Below are 27,062 nucleotides of genomic sequence, written 5' to 3' on the forward strand. Positions count from 1 at the left end.
TTATTGCACTAGTAAAGTTGAGTAGAATCTAAAAATAAATATAGGGAAACCTTGACTTTTCTGCTTCTCTGACATTTTATGTTTATGAAAAAAGCAAGTCAAGTAAGCTAAAGAAACTGAAATACTATTGTACATTTCTGAAAGATGAGGCTTTTGGCAAAGATAAGTTTCTAAATTAAAACAATTTTGTTAACACTGAAGTTCAGAATGATTTTGGTTTTTCCTTTAGAATGATTTTTCAATAGAAATTCATGGTATTTTAATATGGTGCTTAGAACTGATTAAATCTCTTTTATGAAATATTTTTTCTAAATCCAGATGTTGCATAGGAATGTGTTAATATTAGTGATGGGTTAATTGGGGAAAAGTGAAACTGTAGTTTCTTCCTTATGTTGCCACAGTAGCAGCGTTATTTTCAATGCCACGTCCATTTATTTTATTTTTTATTATTATTTCTTGTTTCAATGGTCCTAAACTGAAATCTGTGAGGGAAAAACAAAATGAAAACCTTCAGAATATAATTCAATTAATGATATTTTTTAAAATGTTGGAATTTCACAAGTCTGTATTTTCCTATAATATTTGTTTAAAAACAATCATCTTGTTCAGCAGAGCAAAACATCATTAGGATGAGATAATGACTTGAAGGAAGAATTTTCCTAAACTTTCATATGGTCCCTGTGATCATTGCTAGTTGTTACTAATAGTAACAACTGAAAACTGACCTGATACTTAGGTATTGGACTTAAATATTGACCTACTAAAGTCAATGAAGTAGTGTCAGTTCATATTTTCTGGGAATTTAGTACTGCATATTTAATTTAAAGAGATGCATCAGCAGTTGAAGAGAGAACTTAATTCTGTAAATACCATTCATGAAAATGTTTATGCTTCTGCAAAGAATATCTACCGATAAAACATGTATTTAAGTTATATAAGTCATGAATTAAATGTTATGCTGCACTTCCAGTTAAGAGTCAAGAATCGAGCCTGAAGGTTTATTATATCAAGCAATGTTAAAAAAAGGATTAATCTTTCAAAAAAAGTTGCTTGAAAGAGGTGGAGGAATTAAGGGTAATTTATAGTAGGACTTCGGATCCTCTTCTGTGTTCCTAAAATGATTGTGTTTGTCAGTGGTTGACGGACAAGCACTGCAAAATATTTCCTGCAAATGCCTTCACATTTTAAAAAAAAATGTATCTGTCTGTATTCTATGAATACTTTAACCAGTACAAATGTTGCCTGGAATACTTGCAGAAATATTTGTAAATTAGTAGCAAATGTTGTAGTAGGGAGGTTAATTTGGAGTCATAAGTGTTCACACTGAGAATCTGATGCTAAGACTGACTTAAAGTTAGCAAATCTTTCCAGTGACTTTTCTCTGAATAAGCTAGTTACAATTACATTATTTAATCATGAAAATTCAAAGGGATTCTCATAATGTAGAATATGAAACAGCATCTTCATTCTTATTATTTTAAAGACAACTAAAAAATTTCATTATTGACATTTTAAGGCACCATCATGACAATTATTGAAAGAATTAGGTTTTGTAACTGGAGGTCGTGGTCATTACATAGTGATAATCTGTATTAATAAAAATAAACCAATTTATTGATAGTTCAAAGATTTTCCATGTGCATTAATTCTTCTCTATAAGCAAACAAGTATATAAGGAAATTTTCCTTCTTTCCAAATAGAAAATTTTGGAATGCTTAAGACCAGATGTAACCAAATGATTACACTGGTAATATTTGATTTAAATACTGAAACTTTTAGGGCTTTGACGTTGCAAAAATGCCTGTGGCTGATAACTGGGGGTATGAAAACCTGATTTGATCTCAGTTCTGCTGTGTGACACTTCTGAGTTACAAAATTAACCATTTCTTTCAATATTCCATTTAGGGAGTGAATATGAGAGATGACCAGCAGACCAAGCCAGGCTGGAAGGTGACTGACACCAAAGTGTGAGTAGAAATCTATTTCAGTTTCATTTTTGTGTAATACTCATCTATGGTGAGGGTGTGTTGTGTGTGAAAACACAACTAGATTTGTCAAATACATAAAACAAGAAGCACATTTTCCATGGTTCTTTGTTTTCAGTTCCACAAATATAATCTTGCTACATTCAATATTTTCTGTGTGAGAGCAGAATGGACTAGAAAATTTTGGATATGGAATTGTATCTTCAGAATGAATTCTTTTTCATATACCAAGGTATTTAGGGATTAGCTTCACAAAGACATCTGGTCTCTGAATTGAACTCTTAAACCCCTGTACTCTAACACCCTAAATGGCTTCTACAATCTAAAGAGGATCTAAATGCTGTAGAAGTCATACATAAGAGACAGTTAAGTAAGTGGGGACTATTCCTAGGTAAGCCATAGAAAGTGTTGAATAAAGAAGAGAGTTTATATCTAGCTATTTGACTTTGCTGTGCTGGAGAGAGAAAAAAAAAACAACCCTAATTTATAGGCAATATATGTTCCTTGTTGCTTTATTTTGTAATTTACTTCAAATGCATGTCTGACTGTATTCTATATTTTCCTGTCAGTGACTACAAAATAAAAAATAGTTCTTCGTGTTGTTTTACTAGAAACATAGCCATTTAATTAATTTTTAACATATTGTGGTCTCTCACTTTAATGTATAGTATATTAATTTTCTATGATGTTGACATGCTGTGCTGATGGATTTCTCAGTCTACCAAATGAAGTAAGCCATGGACTTTCCAGGCAGTTTAATATTTTCTAGATGTAATGGCATGAACATTATTTAGGGGAAGACAGTTAAAACTTGGTATTTCATTAGATGAACTTCCAGTGTAATATGTATTCAGTCTTGTCACTGTAGTAATGATTGCCTGTTATACACTATCTTTGTTAGTGAAAGTGCCATAACCTTACTCAATGACAGTTGGGCTTTATTATAAAAGAGAAAATATTTAGGTAACTGAAAGTCAGAAACATCTTTCCTTCATAGCTGTAATTGTTACCAAACTCTGTAATATCAAACAAATTAGCCTTATCATTAAACTTTGTATGTTTGAGGGTTTATTATTTGGGTATGTGTGTGTTTCCCTTGAATGATTTGATTCAGTTTGTCAGTGATCAAATTCCTTGTCCCACAGTATTTACAGTTTTACATTTTTGTGCAGGACTGGTTTGCGTCTATTTTGTGTGACCTGATGATAAGGAAAATAAGTTGCAAACTCTTTTTTTTCTTTCCAGTTGTGGGTCAGTGATTAGTACGAACTAGAAGGGGTTTTTTATTATTATTATTAATTGCTTTGCTGAAACAGGGATTGCTGGGATATCCCTCTTGCATGTTCATGTTAGGAAAATGTTCCCCAAGCAGCTGATGATTATTCTTATATATTAGAATTAGTGAATACAGCTGTCCTTTCCTAGATTCTCTACAGCTTATACAAGAAGGTCTGTCCTTAACTGTTTGAAGTTAAAAGATGAGGGACAACAGATAAGAAAGGAGTGGGGACATGAAGAAACTACATGTTGGTATTGGTATACTGGTATAATAATCATTCTAACAGATAATTTTTTTCAGTATTGTCATTATACCTTCATTTTTGGATCACTTACTGTGACAACTTAGTGAAGGAAAAGTTTTCAAACATATTTCCTTGCAAGGGTAAGCTGTGACACTGGAGAAAATATTAACGTACTTCTGACTTTGCCTTCAAGAGCATACTGGAATTCAAATTGGGCTTTTCAGATCTTACTGAAACCAAAGTATCATATGAAGAAGGTCTGAAGACAAAACATTGATGTTTGGAAGGAAACAGAGAGACAAGACATGCAATTCAAGTTCTGGTCTTTGTGGCAAAATTCTGCAGAGTTTTATTTCATACTGGGACATGCAGTTGAAATATTACATCTCAAACCAAGAATAAAAGTTATTATAGGAATAAAACATTGGGTAATATCCTGGATAAATATTGAGGTGTGAGGGGCTGAGTGAGAAATACGGTGGTATCTGCACCATGGCTTTACCAATCTGGGTGTGAAGATTAGAGAAGTTTCTGACATAGATCCTGCCACTACAGAAAGAAGAGGAAGGTGAGCCTTTTAGATAGCTGCAATACATTAATTTTAGGACCATACATACAGTGTTTCTAATCTGCCACTTTGCAGAGGGTTTTCTTATTTCACAGCAATTCACGCTCCAAAGGCAGAATGTGTGTGGTGAGGAATGCAAGTAAAAGAACTTACGGGCAAAAAAGAATTTCCATTCTTGGTGTATCGTTATGAATTTCTGTGGTTATGTGCAATATGTTATAATATGGGATAGCTTCTAAAAGAGTAGCGTTATGCCGCAGGAAAGACCTTCTACACTCTTCTCATTAATTCAAATTTACTGTACTTTGTGACTACATTGTTTCCCTTTTGGTACTTTAGAAAGGATATTAAAAGAGATATTGAAATACTGTAGGTTGATAAGATGCATTTTCAGGCTGTAAAATTACAGAGGTAATAGATAACATTTCAATAGAAAGCACTTACCATAAATGATGGTTTATTGTTGTGTGTTGGTTGCTTTTTGGTTTTTTTAAATAGGTAGTTTAATGTATAATTTATGACACTTTTGTCAAAGCTAGTTTTACTGCAAAACCTAGATTTTTCAACTATGATGTGAAACTTGACTGAGTTCTACTTCTGCTCTATGTTCACATTTTAACTCCTCAGCAACAGTTGACTTAACATATGCCTAAGAAACGTAAACTTTTACACTAATTTTATCGTAGAACAATTCTGGTACTCCTGCTTTCAGGCGCTCCATTGTCCCGAAGAGTATCCAACTCAAATGGATGACCAACAATTAACCAAAATCATCCCTCATCTAGAAGGAAATATTGTAAATGGTGGATTATTTGGCTGTGTATACAGTGATTGCCATGATGACAACTTAGCTACATCACAACCAGAGTTTGCAATAGTACCCAAGCTACTCAAGCTACTGCTTATGTTGACACTGTTCCTCATCCGATTGGAATGGTTTTTGCTATAGTAAAGCACTGAGTTTACTGGGCCCAGGCTATAGTGCTCCTAATCATGTAGCTGTGTAACCTGTACATTCACTAGTTTTGTTGATTTAGTAGAAAGTATGGTTATTTAGAAAAGCAAATTGTCAAATCCTGCTTTATATGAATAGCTATGTTACACTCACTAAATTAATTCTCTCATGTCTGAGAACATGGTGGTGTTTACTTTCCAGAAGCACAAGACGTGCTGTATGGGTTTGGTCCATATCAGAACATTTTTCTCTGTTTTCCTCCTGCATCAGTTAATAAGGGTGTTTTTCAGTACCTTGTTGTAGCAGAGTTGGCAGAGGTGACAGAGGTTGTGTTAGGCTGTGTTGCAGCACAGCAGGGTAACCTAGCAAACCATTAATGCAAGTCATAGTGTGGTGGGATTCAAGATTAAAAGTTACTTCAATTTTCTAATCACTGGGAGGGTTACTTACAATAGGGCTGTTTGCTGTCGCAAGTAGTAACACCAGGAACAGTAAATAACAAAAATGTGTTTGATCTGACTGAGTGTTGAACTTTTGCCATCCTAATGCAGCATGCAAAGCATATTAATACGCTGAAGATTGTGACTGTGATTCCCTCAACATGTGTCTTTCAGCTGCTTCTTAACACAGTGCAAGACTGTACTATGCAGAGATGACTGGTTGGAGGCTGCTTGCCTGGCAAAGTATTTTATCTAAGATGTGCCCTAATCTAGTTGTCTTGCCTCAAAAGTGAAAAGAAAATATACTTCAAGGAGCTAAAAAAAAAATAAAAATCCTCAAATCTTTTCTGTTCTTTGACTCTAATATATAATCATTACATCCACACTTTGCATTCACGAGCTCTTTAAAAGGACTCGATAATTATTTTTGCTGTTCAGACCTATGAAATCCTGAATGTGATTTCTGTAATCTACTGAAGTTCTTTCTGGTTGTTTTAAAATCCTCATTCTAGCACAGCTGACCTGGTTAAAATATGTAATAACTCATATTTTGTGGTTAACCAGGACAGAATTATAATAATGTCAGAGTCTGTTGAAGTAAAAGGCTATGCTTTTATTACTTAAATGTCAATGAAGTCTTCTACAGTGACATCTGTGTTACTGTATTGTGTTTTTAATCTTTAGATTTTCATATGAACAGACACTGGCAGATTATGTACTGAAATTCATCATGAGTATGGGGGAAAGAGTATTAGAAAATAATTCAGGTTTAACATTTTTATCATGCACTAACTTGCTTCTAGCAGCTTTCTGCAATTTGACTGCTTTTTCCTTTCAGCAATGATTACACTATTCCTTGACAGACAAAATGGTAGTAACCTTAGGCAATTATTCTAAAATAACTTGTCGGCTACTCATTATTTTATTTTATATCTATATGTCTTAAGAAATTAAAAGCCTGAAAAGGCAACAGAGTAAGGAGCTGAATCCCTCCATTTTTCATAGGACGGCTTCAGAAGGAACAGTAGCTGAGTGTGGTGTATGAAGGCACAGACTCTGGTTGTGGTGCAACCAGAGACACTTTATTGTGTAGAAAAGCTCATATTTATATCTCTGAGCCCAGATACAAATTCCAGCTGTATGTACCACCAGGCTTAGGGCAGAAACCACTCATAGTGTTGCATAGCTGTATATCACTACAAGCATGCAAACACCTTTTGACTACTAGGTAACCATGTTTATCTTTCTTACTTTCCGTCACAATACCTGGTTGTTCTCTTATCTCTTGTTAGATCAGACACTCTCCATCCTCCTCTCATACATCTCTCCTCTCTATTCTCCTCTCTCTTATCTCCCATCAGTACTGGTCAGACATTCTCCATCCTCCTCTCCCACAGCTGAGCACTATTCCTGTAGTAGTGCCTGGCAGCATATGGCTGTGGGTGCCTCCCCGCACAGTCCATGGCCCCGGACACCATTTCCATGCCCCCCAGCCATGTCCTCCAGCTCCCCACAGCCCTGCCCTGTGCGGCCATGGGCTCCAGCGAGCCAGGTCTAGGAGAGGCTGACATCAGGACATGCTGAGGGCTGGGGCTGTCCCCTGCTGTGGGTGAGAAGTGGGACAGGCCCCAGCTGCCAAGCCCTGCCCTGGGGGGACCCTCCCCTGCTCGGGCCCTAGGGAGCTGCCAGCCTGCCCTGTGCCTTGACACAGCCTACGTGAAATGTCAGGGACTGACCTTGGGAAGACATTTTGTTCCCTAGGCCAAGTTTGCCACTGACCTGTCTGCCTGACGTAGTTCTAGAGCTGCTGCTGCCTAGCAGGGCCTTATGTCCCGAGCTGCACCTGAACAAAAGAACATGTCTTGGTACCTGTCCAGCGCCCTGACGCAGCTTTCCTGTGAGAAGCTCTAAATTTTTCACATGCTTCACCTAGAATTGCCATCTCTGCCTCCATTCACCCGCCTCAGCCTCCGAAGTGCACGACTAACTCGGCCAGTCAGCAGGAAAGAAGGAAGCGTTGGGTTTGTTGGAGGAAATTTATCCTCATTTCTCATAGGACTTTAACACCCATGAGAGGGAGGGAAGAGAGGAGAAGGGAAGGAAAGTTGTGGTAACTCATGCCTGCTTTGAGGGGTTTAGTAGAAACTGTTGATTGTAAGCTGCTTAGCTCACCCTCCATGGCAGATATTCTACTGTACACAGCCAGAATATTTGAAGTGCTGGATGATTCAGGGAGTCTCTCCTGATCCAGCTGGACCCCTGCAATGGTGACTCCTGTCACCATCCAGACAACGCCTGACCATCCTGCTTGAGAGGCTTTATTCCCTGAGTAAGTCTTACCCTATCTCAAGGCATTGATTATTTTTTCTTTTAACAAACACTGTCCATGGACACCTGTGCACCAACATGATATATACACGTACAAAAACATCACCTCACTATCAGATTGGAACTCCATTTAGGACATGTTAGGGAGAACAAGCCAAGGGCTTCTTTTTTGTGGCAGTGCAGTACACTGGAGAATGTCTTAATACTTTGGTCTTTGTCTCCTTTGGGAAGGAAAACAAGGTCAGCAGTGTTTTCTTCTATGAGATGTTCCTGGCCTTGCCAAGTGTACTGCATCTCCTCCCTCCCTCTGGAAGGTTTGTTTCTTTCTCAAGGATTACTTTGACTGGGAGAGTACCTTATTATTATTAGCAGCCTTTGAAAATGTGCATTTCAGGTAATTTTCACAGATCTCATTGACATTATTCTAGTACATACTGCACTGTACTTCCACAAATGACATACTGGCTTCAGTAATGGATATGATAATCTTACCAATTCTAAGTGAATAAATATTCCAACCTTTGAAATTCTCTTTATATTACAAGTGTGTGACAGTCTGCGAAATTAAACAAAAGATATGTTTCATCCTACATTATCTCTTGATAGATAACTGACCATTACACCTCCTTGTTCTCTTTCATGATTATTAACAGCTGGACATATTTTTTGTGCTATCTCTCTATAAATAACTCTAGGCTCTGAAAATTGTTTCTTTTATAAATTAAGCTATGCAAAAGTGATAGCTCATTTCTCCATAACTAGAATCTGTCCCCTCTAGGGGCAATTTATTCTTGCAGCAGCTAACCTTTAGGCATTATTTCTTTCAGAATCTTGTATTAATGATCTTTGCCAGTTTCCATCTCAGTTTTTCTCTTCCCACAAACTTCTGCTGCAGTCAGAACACTCACCAAGTTTTCCAAATATTTATACTGCTGGTTTTAGAGGAGGAAACGCTATCTGAGACATTGATTGTTTAAACACTGATCATCGATGATTGCACACTGAAACCTCTGACTTTGCTTGTAGACTAGGGGATGGGTGTTTTGTAAAGTCAATCTGTACCACAGGTGTAGATACACATAGACAATCACTATGGATTGTCTTCTGGGAGGGACAGGTACAGTAAATGAAAATTAATTTGAAGCAATGTGACAAAAATTAGATAGACCTAATGGTTTTGATTTTTCCTTGCACTGGCTAAAAGAGAAGTTCACTTGGCCAGAACACCTTTCCAAGCTTGTTGTGCCAATTGTTAAGCCCCAATGCCAGCGATTAGAGTAAGACACCCCTACATTTCAGAAACGTCATTTTCCATTCTCGTCTTCTGTTCAAAGTGTAGCTAAAATTCCTCTGTTAACCATGAGATGGTTGAACTCTATGAGGGCTGATTGACATAGCTAACACCTTTTACTTTGCCAAAGTTGTAAAGGAAACATCACGCAGAGATGAGAAACTCCTTGTAAGGGTGAGATTATACAGACTGCAAAGCTGACCTTCTGGGTGAGGAGACGTACCAGACTGGTATACCCATTTAAGATAGATGTTTGGGGCTCCTTTTACATCAAACAATTAAGACGTGCCTTAGACAGTTTAGTGCTGTCCTTGTAGCTATAACTCTCGCTGATGGAACAGTTGCAGTTCATGTACTCAATGGAAGTCTTTTACAGACTATTTTAAATGTTATTGAGCTAGGTGTTGCTGGCAGTTGCATTATTTCTTTTATATTAAGAAACTTAATCAAATAGATATTTTTCTTTATGGCTTCGAACAGTCTAAATGATTAATATGCTATGTCTTTAACATGCCATCTCAACAAATGGGTATTCTATTGTGACAGAGCTACAGAAATGTATTCTTGTTTTCATTGCTAAGTGCATTGTTGAAGAAAAAAGCATGTCAAAATTCACAGAAGTGTCTGTGCAATTTGGGGTTTTTTTGGTGTTATTTCATCAGATTTTATTGCCCTGATACTGGTGAATGACGAATAGCGAATAAGAGCATTTCCTATGAGAAGTCTATGCTGTAATTAATAAAAAAGAAAGAAAATTTAGCAATGCTGCACCTCAACAAATACCCTTTAGTTAAAAAAAGTTATCTGGAATATTATGGAAACCCAGCTAGGCTGACATGAGTTAGCTGTAAGACAGCTGCTTAGGGTCCATCTTATTTTCATTTATGTTCCAAATATATACATATATATATATGTGTGTGTGTGTGTGTATATGTATATATATATACAAACATATATATAAAAATAATGAGACTTTTTAAATTTTATACTATTGACTTGAAGTATCTGTTTAGTTTGTGGAGTAGAATTATTTTTTCTGATGTTAATTACTGGGAAAATGGACAGAAACAGAGCTCTGAGATTTTAAGGTAACATGAACTCCCACTTCAGTGTAAGAAATCTTTCAAACTTTATAAAGTATATATTCCATTTCTTACCTTTCTTTAAGAAGGCTTTTCCTGATGTCTGTTTTGAACCTTTCTTGCTGCAACATAAACATGGTTGATATTTTCTTATCAGTGTTAGAGACTTCATCTTCCCCTTTTATTTTGCTGAAGTGATATTTGAAGGCTCTTATTTTGTGTCCCTTCAGTCTTCTCTTTGCTAGACTGAGATGGTGATATCTGGTGATACTTCCTCTGCCTTCTTACTCACTCTACAATATTTTTTTTCTGTGATTACACAAGCTACCAGTTCTACATCCTGCAGTGTCTCACAATGTGATTTGTATACCTGATCAATATCAGCAGTTGATAGATGTTAAGTTTGGTGTATAGTCCCCGTTTATTACACTGTTTTTTCTTTTACTTTTTTTTTCCCCTGCTGACATTTCCAGCTGTATGAAAAGTGACTTCAGTCTTATTTATGGTATGAACCATTTTCTCATTTGATTTTATTTGTTGCTGTTTATTCTGGATTATTTAATCTAATGCTGGAAGCTGTTCTCCTAAAATTACTTCTTAGACTTCATTATCTGGGATTAGGTATTTTATTTCTGTATTGGATAAACTTGCATGATACTGACAAGCTCCTTCCTTCAGCTACGACATATGAATACTTCTTGTGGCCCATACTTCTCAAAATAAAATGAACTGGATTTTTTAATTGTATTCACTTTCTCTCCTAATCCTCCCATGAATTCTTTCCAATGCATCCATTTTTCTTATGCTTTTCCAAAATACTATTTTCCTTTTGGAAATGTTTTCCATCATCACAAAATCACAATGTTTTTCTTGATCTGGATTAAATTACTCTTGATGAGAACTTTATTTGGTTGGTTTCTTCATAGAGAACAAAATCTCATATATGTTCCCTAAAACCATTAAACTTTAAAGTTGTAGCTTGTTCTATCCAACTCTTTTCCTGTAACATGCTAACAGCATCTCACTTCTAGTTGCTAGGGCATGTAGATTATTTCAGTTTTGCAATCAGAATGTAAGCATTTCTGTATGAGTCCAAATATAGGTGGGGAGTAATTTTTTTTTTGCTGGTTGGCTGATGATAGCTGACTATAAATCAGCATCTGAGAATAGCTCTTCAGTTTTCTTTGTCATGCTAATTATTATGGTTTCTGACTCCCTAGAAAATGAAAGGTAGAAATGCCACTGCTTTGAAATGAATCTACTCTGAATTAGTTTTATATGGCTGTGTCTGTTTAAACACACAGAACATTATTTGTGTACTGCTTTTGGCAGAGCTGAAAGTACTGGTTTTGTCTGATTCCCCCCACTCCCCCCCCCCCCCCCCCCCCCCAATAGAATAGTTGCTTTGGAAGAGAGATTGGTATACTCAGTTTGCAGATCTCCTTGTCTCTTCAGGCTTTGGAAGGGTAATGACAAAGAAGTGCTTCTAAAACTTGTGTTAATTTAAGATAGTTAGCCTTCTGTCTCTTAGATATACTTTGGCACTTTAATTAACTGCTTGTTAATTCTAGACTTGCATATTGTTCTGTGCAGAGGCTTTAAATAAGATATGCCTATACATTAACTGATATATTTTAGCAGTAAATAGATTCCAACTTTGTTTTATGCATTCCATACGTATCATTTGGCTTGTGGTTCAAAACACACAAGACATGTTTAGAGGGTTTCATATACTGTAAATAAATGTAAAACAAGGTCCTTGCACAAAAGTGCTACAAAGTAATCAGCACCAGAGTGGCTAAAAAGCTAAATGGTACTTGGAAGACTGTAATTAACATTAATCTCTTGCATGCCAGAACAAGTGATTAAACTACTCCACCTCTTTTGCTTGATATGCAGATCTGGCTGAATGGCAACATTGTATGATAAACACACTATTATAGCTGCATTTGGTTGAATTTTAAATATGTAGCAAGAGGGGAAGAATTTAAGAAAGAGTGTACACAGTTAAAGAATTTTAGCAGCTTAAAGCCTGTCAGTGTTACGTTTGCATTGATAGTAGGAAAGGAAAGGACAGAGATTATAATTTTTGTGTGTGAGTTCAGGTAGAAAACTGACACCCAGTGTTCTCTTTGCCAGCATATGTTTTTCCTCAAACTCAGAAAACAACACACAAATCTCCTGGTAAATATGACTGGACACTTGTCCAAGTGACTACTGAGACTATATGTTCCAGCCTTCTTGCTCTCAGAGTGTTTCCAATGCTATTCCTATTGTACTATTTCAAAAGGTATTCTGCCTTTGAGAAAAGTGATAGTTGGTCACTTTTCTCTCCCTTCTGACAAGCTCCATTCTTCTTCCATCAGTCCTGGAAGAAAGTCAGATCACACTCTAGTTTACTGCCTGCTGAGGAGTTCATTCTCTGAATATTCAGATTGCTGTAGGATTAGCTCAGATTCAGAATTTTTTCATAGTCAGATGCTCTATTTCCGTGTTTGAAGTCAAGGGTGACACTTCAATCCAGGTCTTTATAGATAAAGACTCCTTCCTCTGCTCTTGAGTTTCTTCTCTGGACAGCTGTTCTCTTCCTGGTTTCAAATTCAGAATGATCTGAGACAAAGCCAAGATCATTTTACCCATTGCAGTTCTGACTCAAACTCTGGTCAAAGGGGACAAACTTCTGTAACGATATTTTTTTTTAACTGTGAGAATCACACAGAAATAAAGTGCATTTTAGTTAAATTCAATTTGAATTTTAAACAGGATCAAATTTATTAGAAATACATACTAATAAGGTTTATTTGTCATGAAACATAAATACATTAAGCAATTGTAACACTTGGTAACAGCTATGCATACCCTGTCAGGTTTTAAGTTTCACCATTTCAATAACTTTAACAAGATTAATGCAATTTACTTTGCTTCTTAGGTAGCTGAGAAATTGTATTCTGTGCTGACGTGAAGCTCATCATTTTCTTGACAGCTTTTTGGATTCATTTGTTATTTCAGTTACATCCTTAAATTGCAGTCTTTTGGTTTAGGTCTTTACGACTTCTACTAGGTATTGCAAAAGTTTACCACAGCCTTGATTTGATGGTCTGTGTATGACAATGAATTATATGTCAATGTAATGCAATGTCAGAATTTCTCACATTTTCAGTCTAACTGCTACTTCAGCTTAAGGAAAAAAATTTCCAATGCAGCTGAGAACCAAGAAGATGGCAAGTCACCTATATTTTTAAATTATCCATTTTATTCACAGAATAACACTTTATATCTAAAGCTGGAGTTATCAGATTTTTTTTTAAGCCAGTATTCATAAAATGGTAGATGTTTCTATATCTTTCATGCTATTCCCAGAAGCCTGGCAGTCAGCTTACTCTGCTGGAAGGTTAGGTTCATAGAATCTCCAATAATGACATTTTTTCAGACCTATTCTGAGCCAAAGGGACATTTGGTCAATACTGTCTTCTGTGGGCCAATATAGAGGAGAAAAAGTTAATTTCTGTTCCAGACAGCTCTACTGGTGTACTTGCAAGCCTGTAGCAAAATTAATAGCTGTAATTTTGGATACATAGGAGAATAGCTTTTGGATACAAGGCTTCAACTCTGAAAAGATATTTTCCCTTTTGTCATTATTATCAAGAGTTGGATGCTGTGTTACGGTTGATTTGGACCCCAACTTACAGTCTGGTGACCCTGGATCGGGTTCCCCTCTGAGCATGTGCCCTGACCCTTTGATTAAGCTTTCTACATGTAACACTTAAATGGGCAAATTTTCATTCCAGTTGCCCCATTCCAGTTGATGGGGCACCTTTTTTTTTTTTTTCTCTTCAATGTCTTTGTTTACAATTATGTTTTTCTTGTTTTAAGACAGCTGGATGAGAATGAAGCCTGTCTAACACATCTACTTATGTGGTTTGGATATTGTTGTTTCCTTTGCTCCAAGGCAGGTTTTTTTGCTGTTTTGTTTTGTGAGGGGATAACTGTTTGATATTCCTGGTATGAGACAAAGTCAAAGAAGTAGAAATTAAACAAAAAACCAAGCACAAGCTGTGAAAGTCTGACTGCTATGTTTACGTATAGAGCTATGATGCCAGCTGTGTCTTTTGAATGGCATTGTCACACAACCTTCTGGGAAAAAAAAAAATATCTTTAACAGAACAGCCTCAAGTGCTGGAAATTTTCACACTGTCCTAGTGATATAATAAAGCTTCCCATATTAAAACAGAAAAAAATATGCAGCCCATAAAATAATAACCTGACAATAACTGATGAGATTTATTTCTTGGTTTTTACTCCAGTCCTATTAACTGTATATTATAGGGCTGATCAGCACTCAGCTTTCTGAAGATGTTGAAAAATGGGAGGACAAACCAGTGTACTCTTCTCCCTTCACCTTTTACAGATTTCTTATTTGCTATTCTAGGCAAACTTTTCAAAACTGGGAACCTCTGCTTAGCTGCCTATGAAAACACTGAAAACTTTTTTTTGCATTCATGCTTAGTTCTTACCTAATTTTCTCTTCTTGGCTTAAAGTGTTGGAACAGCTGTCATGTGCTGTTATTCCTAAAAAGGGATGGTCAGAATAGTGGAATAGAAGTGAGGATTCCCTAGCTCTTGCCTGGCCTTTTCCAGTCATAACAATCAAAATTCCAAGAATAAATTTTGTTGCTGATGCTGTGTGGTTTTATCCATGTTTTAGCAGTCTACTATGTTTACAGTATCCAGATCCACTGTTGTTCAGAAACAGAGGAGAGGGTTTTACAGATGAGGTTAAGTGGTTTTTTCACCAATCAAAAGATGGTCCACAGCAAACCTGAGGACTGACTCTCACTCCAGTTGCTTGTGTTCAATGGGTTTGGTTCAAATCAGATGCTGACTTAAATCTAATGATCTCTTGACAGATTAGACTGCATAATGAATTTATACCTTTAAGCTAGGAAGAATGTACTGTACTACCAACATTGAACAATATATGTTCTTGGGTTTGGATTTGGGGCTTTTTTTCCTCCTTTGAATCTACCTGGAATACAGACCTCCCAACAGCAGATGGAAAATCCGTGATGATTGAATTCTAATTAAGAATCTAGCTGCCTCACCAGTGAGTTTAAAGATGATATAAGTTCTGCACACATTTTGTCATAATTGTTCTCTTCTCTTTCATTTTTTCTTCACATCACTCTGTTGTGTAATTTGAAAGATATGTCATTTCTAACAAAATCCTTGTGGAAATCAGATTTCTTCTATCATCCTGACCAAGTTTTTTATATATGCTGTTAAAAAAAACTGGCCAGGATTTTATTTTCCCATTTCTGTCTCGCTTCCTAAGCAATGACTTATACCATCTGGCAATAGTATTTCTCCAGCATATTTCAATAATCATTTGAGGGTGTTTCCATTACTTCTGGTGTCACTAACACTTAAGTTAACCAATGCAATTCATAATTTTTTTTCCCTATTAATGTTCAAGGGCATTTCTTTTTTTCTTACAAGAGTTTTCAACTTCAAACCTTTACTCCAAAGATACCAAGAAAAACACTTGATACGCAGATGTGAAATTACAGTTGTTAATATGGAATTGTCTATTATCTTAAAGTCTTGGTTCCTTCCTGATGTCAGGTTTCTCCGTGGTTCATAGATGGAATGATCCTTATGCTTTGGGGGTAATTCCCATTTTAAAAATAGCCTATTGTTCCAAAAATGCTTGACTGATATGTAACTTTTCCTCTTGTCACTTTTCTGTGCTATTGGTAGGCTACAGCTTTTTTTGTCCTCAACAGCTTTGTACAGGGCCTCCTATGGAGTCTTTTTGTGGGTTTTGTTGCTTTGGTGTTTGTTTGGGATTTTTTTTTGTGTATATGTGTGTGTCGTTTTTTTCTTTATTTTCATTTCAATTTGTCTACCTGACTGTGCTTTCAGCTGTCCCAGTTCCTCTAAGACCAATTTTTTGTAAAAAGCTTTCTGCAATTATATAATGTTTCCTGCTCTCTGATTGTCCTTAAGAGATTCCTTCTTTGTTCATGCCATTTGCATCAATTTCCCTCCTTTTATTTTTGGTTATTTGGGTTTGTTAAAGGTATTGAAAATACAGTTTTATCATCTTATTTCTGGCTTTGAACATAAACGTTGGAAGTATTGGTTGTTTGTGATAATATTAAAATCCCCATAGAGACAGAGAAATAACCCATTTCCTTTGCTGTGCAGAATGATAGGTGGTAGATGCATCTCACCACAACCTTCTTATCTAAGAAGAGTTGAATCTGTTATGAGTCTTTACGAGCTTTCTTAGTGAAGGAAATGTGTGTGTTGGATATAATATAACTTCACTGTGAACAGCTTTTGGGGGGATATTATTAAGCAGAGATATTATCAAAGGATAGGACTGGAAGGAGTAGAAAAGTAGAGATTGCACTTAGCTTTTTATTGTTTAATGAATTTATTTTTATATATTCTTATGCATGCATTTGTAAGTCCTACAAATAGGAACATAATATCTGAAATGCAGGTGCATAGCTCTTTTTAACTAAATTGTTATTTCGGAATTGTTACTTCTGCAATACAAAGGAGGCATCTTCTACACTGTATTGACACAACTGCATTCACATCAAGGTTTTTATTATTTCATCAGCTTTGAGTAAGAAAAAAATCACAAATAGAATTGTTAATTTAAAAGAAAAAAATCTGAGAGGCTAATCCCATAAAAACCTCATATGAAGTAGCATGTTGTATGCTTACATAGATACCTGCAATTTTACATCAGAAAGAAGACATAAAACACTGGAAGGTCACACTTCAATTTCAGAGTATTCACAACTTTTTTTTCCATTTTGATATTTTCCAATATTTTTAATCAACTTTTCCGTAAATGAAAACTCATTTCATGTAAACAAATGTATGAAATCAGTACTTTCTTTTCATATTTTACAAATTATTGTTTATTTTGTGTTCTTGGAAATGGAATTAAATCTAGTTTTATAGTTTATAGCATCTCAGTAAATTCTTAGAGAAACCTTAAATTTTAAAGGAGGACTCTCTCTAAAGTATCTCCCCATTTTCAGTATTTTTATCAATCCTACTTGGCAATTACTGGAGCAATATGGACAGTTTAATTCTGGCTTGAGGGAATTCTTCCTTGGTAAATTGTATTTGGTATAGTTTACTCATGATATTTGGACAAGAATAACATGAATAGAGTTTGATTTTCATTTCCAAACTAAGACAGACTGGATTTGATGTGTTCATTTATTTTATTATTTAGTAATATTCTCTTTTGGGTTTTGCCAAGGCCTAAGATTAACTGACCATCTGTCTATTTTACTACAAAGCAGTATCTGCTACTCATTATTGGCAGCTAATTTTGTAGCAGAAATTCAGAGACTGTGGTCTGCTGATCTGATTTATTCAGTGACATTCACAAAAATCTAGCAAATCCAATCAGAGAATTAAAGGATATTTAGCAGAAGAAAAGCGTCATGAAAAATATTCACAACTGCCACTATTTAAAAATATGGCAATGGTATGCTTCCATATCATACCACATGGCTAGATTTACTCTGAATAGCTCAAACTTTTATTAGATATTTCCAGCAAGAAGATGTAGCATCACTGGGCACAAGTCTAGAATTTTGATGCCTGTGTGAGTGATTGTGTGTCTGTGCAGCGCACTGAGAATATGAAGAGATTCAACTCCCACGCGTTACATACTATAGACTCACATCCATTTTTACATTATGTCATAAAGTCATAAATATGTCATAAAACATGCCATAAAAGTGTGCACAGAAGCAAAAGGATAACTGGAGATAATCAGCTGTTCTCTGTTTAACTTCCCAAAAATGACAAGTTATTTAAATTCTTCTGTTTCCCTGCAAGGTTTCAAGAATATTTATAGATGGAAAAAAACATCCGTTCCAACAGAATCCACCATTTGAATTTTACTACTATTGCAGCTTGTGCAACGTTTTAGATCTTCCATCTAATTTTTCTCATTTTATTTTTGTTGGTGTACTTAGATTAGCTGGAGATATCCTTATCAGGGAAATTTTCATCCTAATTCTCCTTCAGTTAAGATTACGAATTTATGCTGAACCATGTTTTTCACAAAGCTGCTACCAGTAATTGGTCCTTGATCCTCTTTTTTCCTTTATTTGTTATTTCCTCAACCTTTTTGCCATTACTTTGGAGTTCAAAGTGAACTCAGAGCTAGTGTGTAACAACTGCACTTCTTGCCTGACACAGGTATTTTTACAATGTATAATTCTCCTTCAGGGAAATGAGTAAGGGTTACCTCTGCTGTTCCTTTGTGTTAACCAGCATGCCAGATTGCAGTAATCGGATCTGCCTATTTCTAATGAAACAGCATCTTTAGAGCAGCTGAAGGTATGTGTGCTGCAGATTATGGTGTATATTTAATACTTGTGTTAACTTTAAATATGATAATGGAGACTACAAGCATCTATGTAGCTCCACTTAGCTTAATTTTCTCTTGGGGAGGCTCTTATTTTCTGAACAAGACACTATAATTTTTGCTGCTAATTGAGTAGAATGAACTACTGAATGAACTCCTAATGTACAGGGATATTCTTTCAAGTTGCTTGCATGGTTGTTCTCAGTGTTAGCACCCCTTGTTCAGGGAGTAAACCATTTAGCACTAATATCCAAAGCTGTCATGGTTAGATATTTTCTGTATACTCATGCTAGACAATAAAGCTGGGGTAGATGCTTTGAATTGACAGAGCAGTAGACAGATCCTAATACTGCAAGTTTTGGGAAATAATTTCCCCATGGGAAAAGTACGGCAATTACTGTGCATTGTCAGTGTGTTGTTATGTGGTATCTTTATGCTTTACTTATTTTCATATTAGGCTTATATTGTTTTCCTGGGCATAAAATGGAATCAGAAACACTTTGAGTGCCTTTTCTGTAGTGGTTGTACAATTCTCTCAGCCTTTCTATACATACTGCAGAATGCCACCATAAAAAATAAGCAAAACCATACTAAAGTAGCTGTTACCTTTTGAATGCACTGTGTAGACATAAAGGATGGCTCAAGAATCTCTACCATGTTTCTGTGTTGTACTGTATGCATAGTCTACTTTCTCGGTTTCTCTCAAACTTGTTATAAAGCATCTTAGATTTGTCAATAATTGATCTTCCTAGTTATACATAAAAGCTCATTTTACAAAGCTTATTGGCATCAGCAAAGGTTGATTGTGGAATTAAAGGTTATTCCAAGCTTGGTTGTATAACTAAGTGTATAAATGAGAAATCAGAGCATATAATCAGAAAAGCAAATATAATCAGGAAATTAAATAAAAAGATTTACATGTCCCTCATAGAAAAGCAGCTGTTACGTTGCCATTTAGAAAACTGCTTTAAATCCAAGGGAAGATAATTTTATTACTGGGAAATGTTAATATATACAAGAAATATTGATTTAGTATTTATTATAATTTAGTTTTAATTTTATGAGGTGTTTTAGTGCCTCACTGAAAGAGAATACTGATACATGTATAGAGAACAGCTTGATTAACTTGATTCTTATCCTTTTCCCATGGAAGACTGCATGAGAGAGAGAATGGAGATACACATGTTGGAAAGTCACAGATTAGTGAATGGTCTAGGAGGAAACGCTTCCTTGGTTTTGTTTGGTTTTTCATCTAAAGCTACAGTGCCAACGTTGTGCTGATTGGTACTTATTTTAATCCAATGGCAGGAGATATTTATTTGTAGAGTGCATAAAAAACATGTCCTCGAAGTAAATTCTTTAGAGAATCTCACAATGAAAAAAAGAGGTAGATGTGCAGATGAATAATCCCATTTCTGGACACAATTTCTAGTTTTGTGCAGCAGAAGGACACACACCTCTGCACTCAAAAGTAGACATTTGTACCCAGTTAATGTCTTCGTATCTATTTCTCTGTACAAGATGTTATTATAAAGCCCAATATAAATGCTGAATATTTGTGTTGACAGAAAATGTCATTTGAGACATTTTGAATATTAGACTGTGTTGCAAAATGGTAAAACAATTGATCATCTGTTTAAGGAATAATTTTTAATTTTAATTCAAATTATTTATATTTGAATGTATATTTGCAATATGCAAATTGTAGATTAAAATATTTCTATATTCATTCATTAAAACTTTGTTTCAAAATCACCACCACTAACAATTTTTCAGTAATGTGTTTTAGTTCTTTCAAATTATTCCAAAGCTAGTTTCTAATCTAATGAGTAAAGTAGAAAAGTCTCTGATTAGGAACAAAAAATATATCTACCTGATTTATCTAATTAATCAAGTAGCAATTCAGGCCCACATCTTAAAAACCCTTTTTTTCCATGGAGTGACATTGAAAGGACTTATGTGCATACAGTTGTTAGAAGTTTGATGCACCATTTAATGAACTGCTTAAATGCAGACAAATTTTCAATACAAATTTGAAATTCATATTGCAGAAGCTTAGTTTGGCCTGGAATGTTTAATGCTTCCAGTACTTCTGAAATGTTTTCATATAGAATTAACAAGATGAAGGGATTCAATTTATCAAATGCATTTTATTTCCTCTGCTCCAATACATATGTATTTTAATCAGAATTTAATATTTTAATTCAAAATTAATAATTTAATTCAAAATTAGCAATTCAATCAAATGAAGAAACAGCAAAACAATTTTCCCTCTCCTCCCACTATCAAGTTGAATTTTTCAGAGGTGTTGCAGAAGGAATATGAAATATTTTCTTTTCATTGACATTTTAATGATGCTTTGCAGGTGTCCTTAGACTCTAATCATCCAAGACTCTCACATATGCTACACACTGTGAACAGTCCCTTTGAAGTTAATTGGGTTTCACCAATTTACTCCAGCAGAGAGTGAAACCCTGTTTACTGAATTTTAAATTAAATATAAACACATTAAAATCTAAACCCATACTTTAACTCCTGGTAGTTCTGTTATGCGTGTTGTAGGCTTTCTCAATTAAAACACATCCAATTAGATGTATTTAAAGATGAAATCACCCTCGGAGGCATTGGGTGTAGAAATGGATTAAAAACTAATTAAATGTAGGACTCTGGAGATCTAAATTACTTCCCCTCCCCCTAAAATCTGGTATATGTCTAAATAAGGATATCTGAAGGTTAGTGATAACCTCAGGGTTGTTGTTGTTTGTTTCCTCTTAGCTCACCTGACATCAGCTAGCCTGTTCTGTCATACAAAACGTTACCTTCCTTTTGGCTTTTTAGAGACTGAAATATGAATTTAAATACTCCCAACAATTTTATTGTTATTAAGGTTAAATAATATGCATGTTTAACAGCTCTTTCCTAAGTAACATGAGAGAAATACAAATGAAATTTTCCAGAGGAAAGGTATGTAAGCCAAAGCATGACACTATGGCCGGAATAACCCCACCAATGAGCAAAATGAAAGCATCAGCACCATCAGAGAAAGGAATTTCATTTTCCCAGATGCAATTGTGGATGTCTACTTGGGAGTGAGCAGAATCTGAATGACTTTGCAACTACCCTGGCAAGTAGTTTAAAATTAAATTGGACTAAAATTAAATTCATAGTATGTAATGTGCCAGATCATATGATATTTCAGCTCTATAGGAACTGGGCACTCAGTATTACCCAGAGCTTAACTCAATTTATGTAACCCCTACTAGTGGAAGATGGCACACATTTATTTAGGATCACCAATGTGTTTATACCTGGAGGATATGCATCTGTATAGTCAGAATTTAAAAGACTGAGATATTTTTAAAGTGATATTAAAAAGTCAATCTTATGCAGTGAAGCATGACGCATGGTGTAAAAGAAAGTTTTTACTCAGCTGAAAGAGGCAAAACCTGAAAGTACTTTCAAGATGAAGTGTAAAGTTCACACGTTTAACGTGTTGGATACAGTGGGAGAAATTGGATAGGGGCACAGGCAGAATGGAGAGTAGCTGTCATGGGATCCTCCAAAACTGCAGCTGGAGACAACACGTTCCAAATGTGTGTTAAGCTCAGATGCATTTGATTACTATTCTGCTTGTCTCACAAAAAGCAGATAAAGAATCAAGAAATCACAACTGATACATGTCCAGGAGACTACGTTGTGATTTTCAGTGTCGGTATACATATTAGTCTGAAATAAAATTTATGCACATAAATTATGCTTGAAATTGTGGCAGCACTTCAGTCTTTTTTTGAGAAAGGGTAAATACTTTGCTTACATTTTAAACAGTACATGTAGTGTCCCTTTGATCCCTGTAGGTCTGATCAGATTTATTTCTGCGTAGGAATGTCAGCCCTTCCCAAGCCCTGTGACACAATCACTAATTTCAGATCTTGGTAAGAATACAGTCTAAAAATCACAGAAGATCTTCAAAAGGGCATTGTCATTGGAAAGGTCTGCATTTGATTGAAATATCAGAGGGAGAAAGTAAGTGTATAAGCATACGTTTGTCCCCAGGTTGCAAACACCTTTAGTGACAGCAGTTTTCCTCATGATGGGCTTGCCTGGCAATGGAATCCTAGCTCCCAGATAGCTGTTTAAATTGGGGCAAATATATTGATATGACACTTTTATTTCATTACTGTACAAAATCTCTCTAAAATTATTGTTTTCTTACAATGTATATTCCTATTGCAATGCCTTCTATTTTAGCTCTTTGTAGCTCACATGCTCTACTCTTTACTTGTAAGGCACTTGGAGTAATTCTGGTGAAGTTTGCAACACAATTTAGTTTGGAGGGAGCAGTGGTTGGTAGACCAGCACCCTGACACTGATGCTGAGGAGGGCAGGGGGTATTTCTTTATTAAGCTAATGTACCTTTGGAGCTGGAAGTGCATCAGGGGACATGCTTTGGAAAGAATGCATTCTAGCGAGAAGAGTCTGCTGGTATATCCCTGACATGCAGCAAGACATTGAGAGACAGACTGAATCAGGAGGCTTTCCTGTGAGTCTCTAACAGTTCTGGCAAGTGTATTTGAGAAGTTCTCTCAAGGCAGCATCTGCATCACTGACTTGGAATTGAGTAGTGACATCTCTTCACTGAGACTGCCTGAATGTTTCAGAGTCTAATTCCTGGATATTGTTATCATCTTTCCTTATCCCCCCAAATGCTCTGGAAGCTTTACAAATTCTCTAGTCATGTATGCAACCCATGAATACCACCATCAAGGGACACAAAATCAATACAAAAAATGTTTCTCCCTTACATGAAAAGTCCTTTCTAAAAAATTTCCTGGATGATCCTAAGGTAACTAGTGTGACACACCTGAAGTCAATGGTTAATAAAGTTGTCTTTAATGCATTATATTGTACCTCATGGACTTTTATGCTGTATCAGACCTATCTTAGTATTTACATGTTTAGTATTCTCAAATGGTTATATTTACACATACATGTAGCTATTCATCTATGTTTATGCTAACCTGAGAAATAACAAGATGTTCAGACTATGCTTTGAGCTATAATGTAGGGTCTTAAGGTATAAAACAAGGACATTAAAGACATTCTTGTTCTTCATGTGATTATATGTGATTCCAATTGTTACTATACCATGGGTTTTAATCTTTTATGTAATACTTTAAGGGACTTTGTTGAATAGAAACTGTAATACTATTAATTTAGTCTAACTCTAAGCCTCAGGAGCAAATGCTAAATAACATTTAGTAATGGGGTTTATAACAAATTCATGGAGCTCCTTATGTGTGCTTTTCACTCTTTTTCAATGCTAATATATAATAATTAGCACGCAGATGTTGTTCCTCATGATACAATAGCTATGGCAGTCTGCATACACAGACTTAAAATACCTGAAGCCATTCCTTGTTGAACACAAATAGAAAGATTTCACAGGCATTGTATCAGATCCTTTTACAAAACCAGTTTAAAATACTGACACACCACTTTTCCACATGCCTCTATTCTTCAAAATGAAATATGTATTCTTGACCATGAATTAACACTTTCTGTACTCTATCCCTCCACACAAACAAAAGGCAAAGATTTGCCAATGTGACTAAATGTAGGTATAGTTTGTAATGGGTGTAAGGAACAAACTTAAAAAATGGACCTTCCTTTTGTTTCTAATGACTTTGTGAAAACTTTTTCTGATTTTTTATGGCAGTGGCCAGCCTAAGTTCTAGCTGGGCTTTTGCCTCTCTAATCTTTGCCCTGCGTAACCTCATGACACCCTTGTAGTCCTCCAGGGTTCCTTGCCCCTTTTTTCAAAGGTGGTAAACTCTCCTTTTGTACCTGAGTTCCAGCCCAAGCTCTCTGTTCAGCCAATCTAGTCATCTTCCCTACTGGCTCATCTTTTGGGACATGGGGACAGCCTGCTGCTGTGCCTTTCAGACTGCCTTCTTGAAGAATGTCCAGCCTTCCTGGACCCCTTGGCCCTTCAGAACTATCTCCCAAGGGACTTTGTCAGACAGGCTCTTAAACAGGCAGAAGTCACCCTCTGGCAAACCAGCCCTTGGTTATAGATTGCTTTGTTTTGGTTTCCTAAGAACAAAGACTCAATTCTTACTGAACTGGCTTTTTGAAAACTATGTATCAAACATCTGTTTAGTACATATGGCTTTGAGACTTCTTTGTAATGACAAGTTTGACATAATAGTATGTATTAATGGCATCAATAGTGCATCTTTTCAGGGTATTATTCTCTATAGTCTTTTCATTGCCCCTGCCTGACTATATGTGTTGGTTTTTTTCCGGTAAATTAGCAGTTTGCTGTTACCTGTACTTAAACATTATTATTTTAGTGCCTGCAACAAGAAAAGTGATGTGCAACAACATTTATATTCATTTGAGTTTTGTTTGTCTTCACATGGAAATGTCATTTTACATGGTGGAGTCTTCAAAATGGAATAATTTGTGCTGAAGAAAGCAGAAAAGGGAGAAAGCTGACATAACTTTTTATGTTCTTCATATTCTCTAAGATCAATGCCAAATGTTCATCTAAGGTAGATGAGACTTCTGTAATTTTTTTTTTTATTGCTAGATCATCCACTTCACTGGTCTACTGGTTTTAACAAAGGTAAGTTTCTCAACCAGCAAATATCACTTTAACAATGGCTTTTTCATGTTTCGGGAGTATAGTTCACTAATTGGACCATAAATATGCAAATATTTATTACGTCCGTTGTATTGGTTCATGAAAAAATCAATTTCAGGGCAGATTTTAAGGATTTTCCAAAATAAGTAAAATGTTTCAAGTGTTGCTGAACTGTGAAATAGCATTGGGTATGTACATTTTTGTTTGGGAAAGGGAATTTTGTTCCAACTTTTCTACTGCAATGTAGCTCTGAGTTAGTAATTGATTCATCAATATTAAGTTGCACATTTACTTCCTGAAGCTAGTCTGTATCAGTCTGTCCAAAGCAGAGGCAATCAGAGGGAGAAAAAGTGTATCTTTTAACGTACCTATCACAGGAATCCAGTTTCATGAATGAGCCACACAGTACTTAAGCATTGCTCCTAGCTTTTTTCCCCTTGTCCTTATCACCAAATTTATAGATAGAAGGAAAGTCTGTTGCTTCATCCAGCCCATCATCCCCGACAGTTGGTATTTGTTCTCTGAAGTATAGTTTCTATTGTTGGATTTTGTTTAGCACTAAATGGTCTGTAATGGGCTGATCTACCTCCTCCTTTACTTGCTGCCTGGAGCATTGTGATTAGCAACCTCCTCAGACCTTGTAGTCCCTCTCCTGTCTTCACTGCAGTGTTTGTGGCAACCGCAAACAGATTTTTCAGCTCTAGTGTAATAAATTAGTGTGCTTTGTGTTAGTAAAGGAAACAAACCTGAAAAAAAAAAAAAAAGAGTGAATTAAGACTTACTGCACAATGTTGTTACTGCCTACAGGAAAAACTGTGATGTCTCTTCTTATCTGTGATTGTTTATCAATTTCTGTAAATGTCACCATTTGAGAAGTGAGATACAGCCATAGCCATGAGCAAGATCATTTAGCTTTTTTTCACAGCAAACACAAAGTCCATGCAGACATTTGAATATGTCTTACTTTCAGTGCAATTTTTCAGAATAAGAGGACCCAGTAGCAGTTTAATGTAAAACACAGAATTAGACTTGGCTCAGTGACCAGAGCTCTGGATTTCACTCTCTCAGTTGAGGTTCAATTACTAACATACAGAGCGCCATGCTCCTGCTCTTTGCTCCAACATATCTGGATTACATTAACGTGTTGCTGTTCCAATGGGAGGGTTGAAGAATACCTCCATCCAAAATACAACCTACGTGTGTGTCCTATTGCCAGTCCAGTAGGCTATATCCCAGCCCTGAAAGCCTTCCAGCTGGCCTGGTGCCTTTTCTTTGAAACAGAAGGGCAACAGCCAAATATTTGTGAATGATGAGAGTTGGAGGCTCACCTCCTTAGGGACAGCAGGGGTTAGATGGAGGTGCATCCACACCTGTTCATGCACAGTGTGGGTTTTTTTTACAGTTGCTGCCACATCAATGAAGTCTGTAAAGAATCATTACATGACTGAGACTTCACTCATGTGCCTGAAGAGGTGGAAAACCTTTACTGTCAGTAGTGCAGTCAGCAGGGAGGGAAAAGGGAAAATCTGATTCTTAGTACAAAAATGAGAGTGGAGACTCAAGGGCAGGGACAAAGCGTAAGTAAATATAGTAATTTCCATGAGTTTAACTGTAACTACAAAACTCTATAAAACAGTATGTTTACTTTTTCTCTTTTTCTGTAGCAAGATTAATGAAAAAAGTTTGAGCATTTCTAAATCACATTACTTGCCTCAGGAAACTGAAATGTAATGGTGTGTCTTTTCATTGTTATTTCAGTTTGCTCGTGTATGTGTTAGCTGACGTTGGCATAAGTGAATTGTTTCTCTGTGGTGTTTCATCTTCTTGATTCTTT

General features: G+C 36.0%; 1 long non-coding RNA gene across 5 annotated transcripts in view; it reads left to right on the forward strand.

The window, feature by feature from the left end:
• Positions 1-27,062, forward strand: part of LOC129785396 (uncharacterized) — a 322,564-nt gene that overhangs the window by 183,160 nt on the left and 112,342 nt on the right. For all 5 annotated transcript variants that reach the window (XR_008749444.1, XR_008749442.1, XR_008749443.1 and 2 more), the window contains exon 2: positions 1,906-1,967. This is a non-coding gene — a long non-coding RNA (uncharacterized LOC129785396). The remainder of the gene's footprint in view (positions 1-1,905; positions 1,968-27,062) is intronic.

Source organism: Falco peregrinus, chromosome 12 (genome assembly GCF_023634155.1).
Source record: "Falco peregrinus isolate bFalPer1 chromosome 12, bFalPer1.pri, whole genome shotgun sequence".
Taxonomy (NCBI): Eukaryota; Metazoa; Chordata; class Aves; order Falconiformes; family Falconidae; genus Falco; species Falco peregrinus.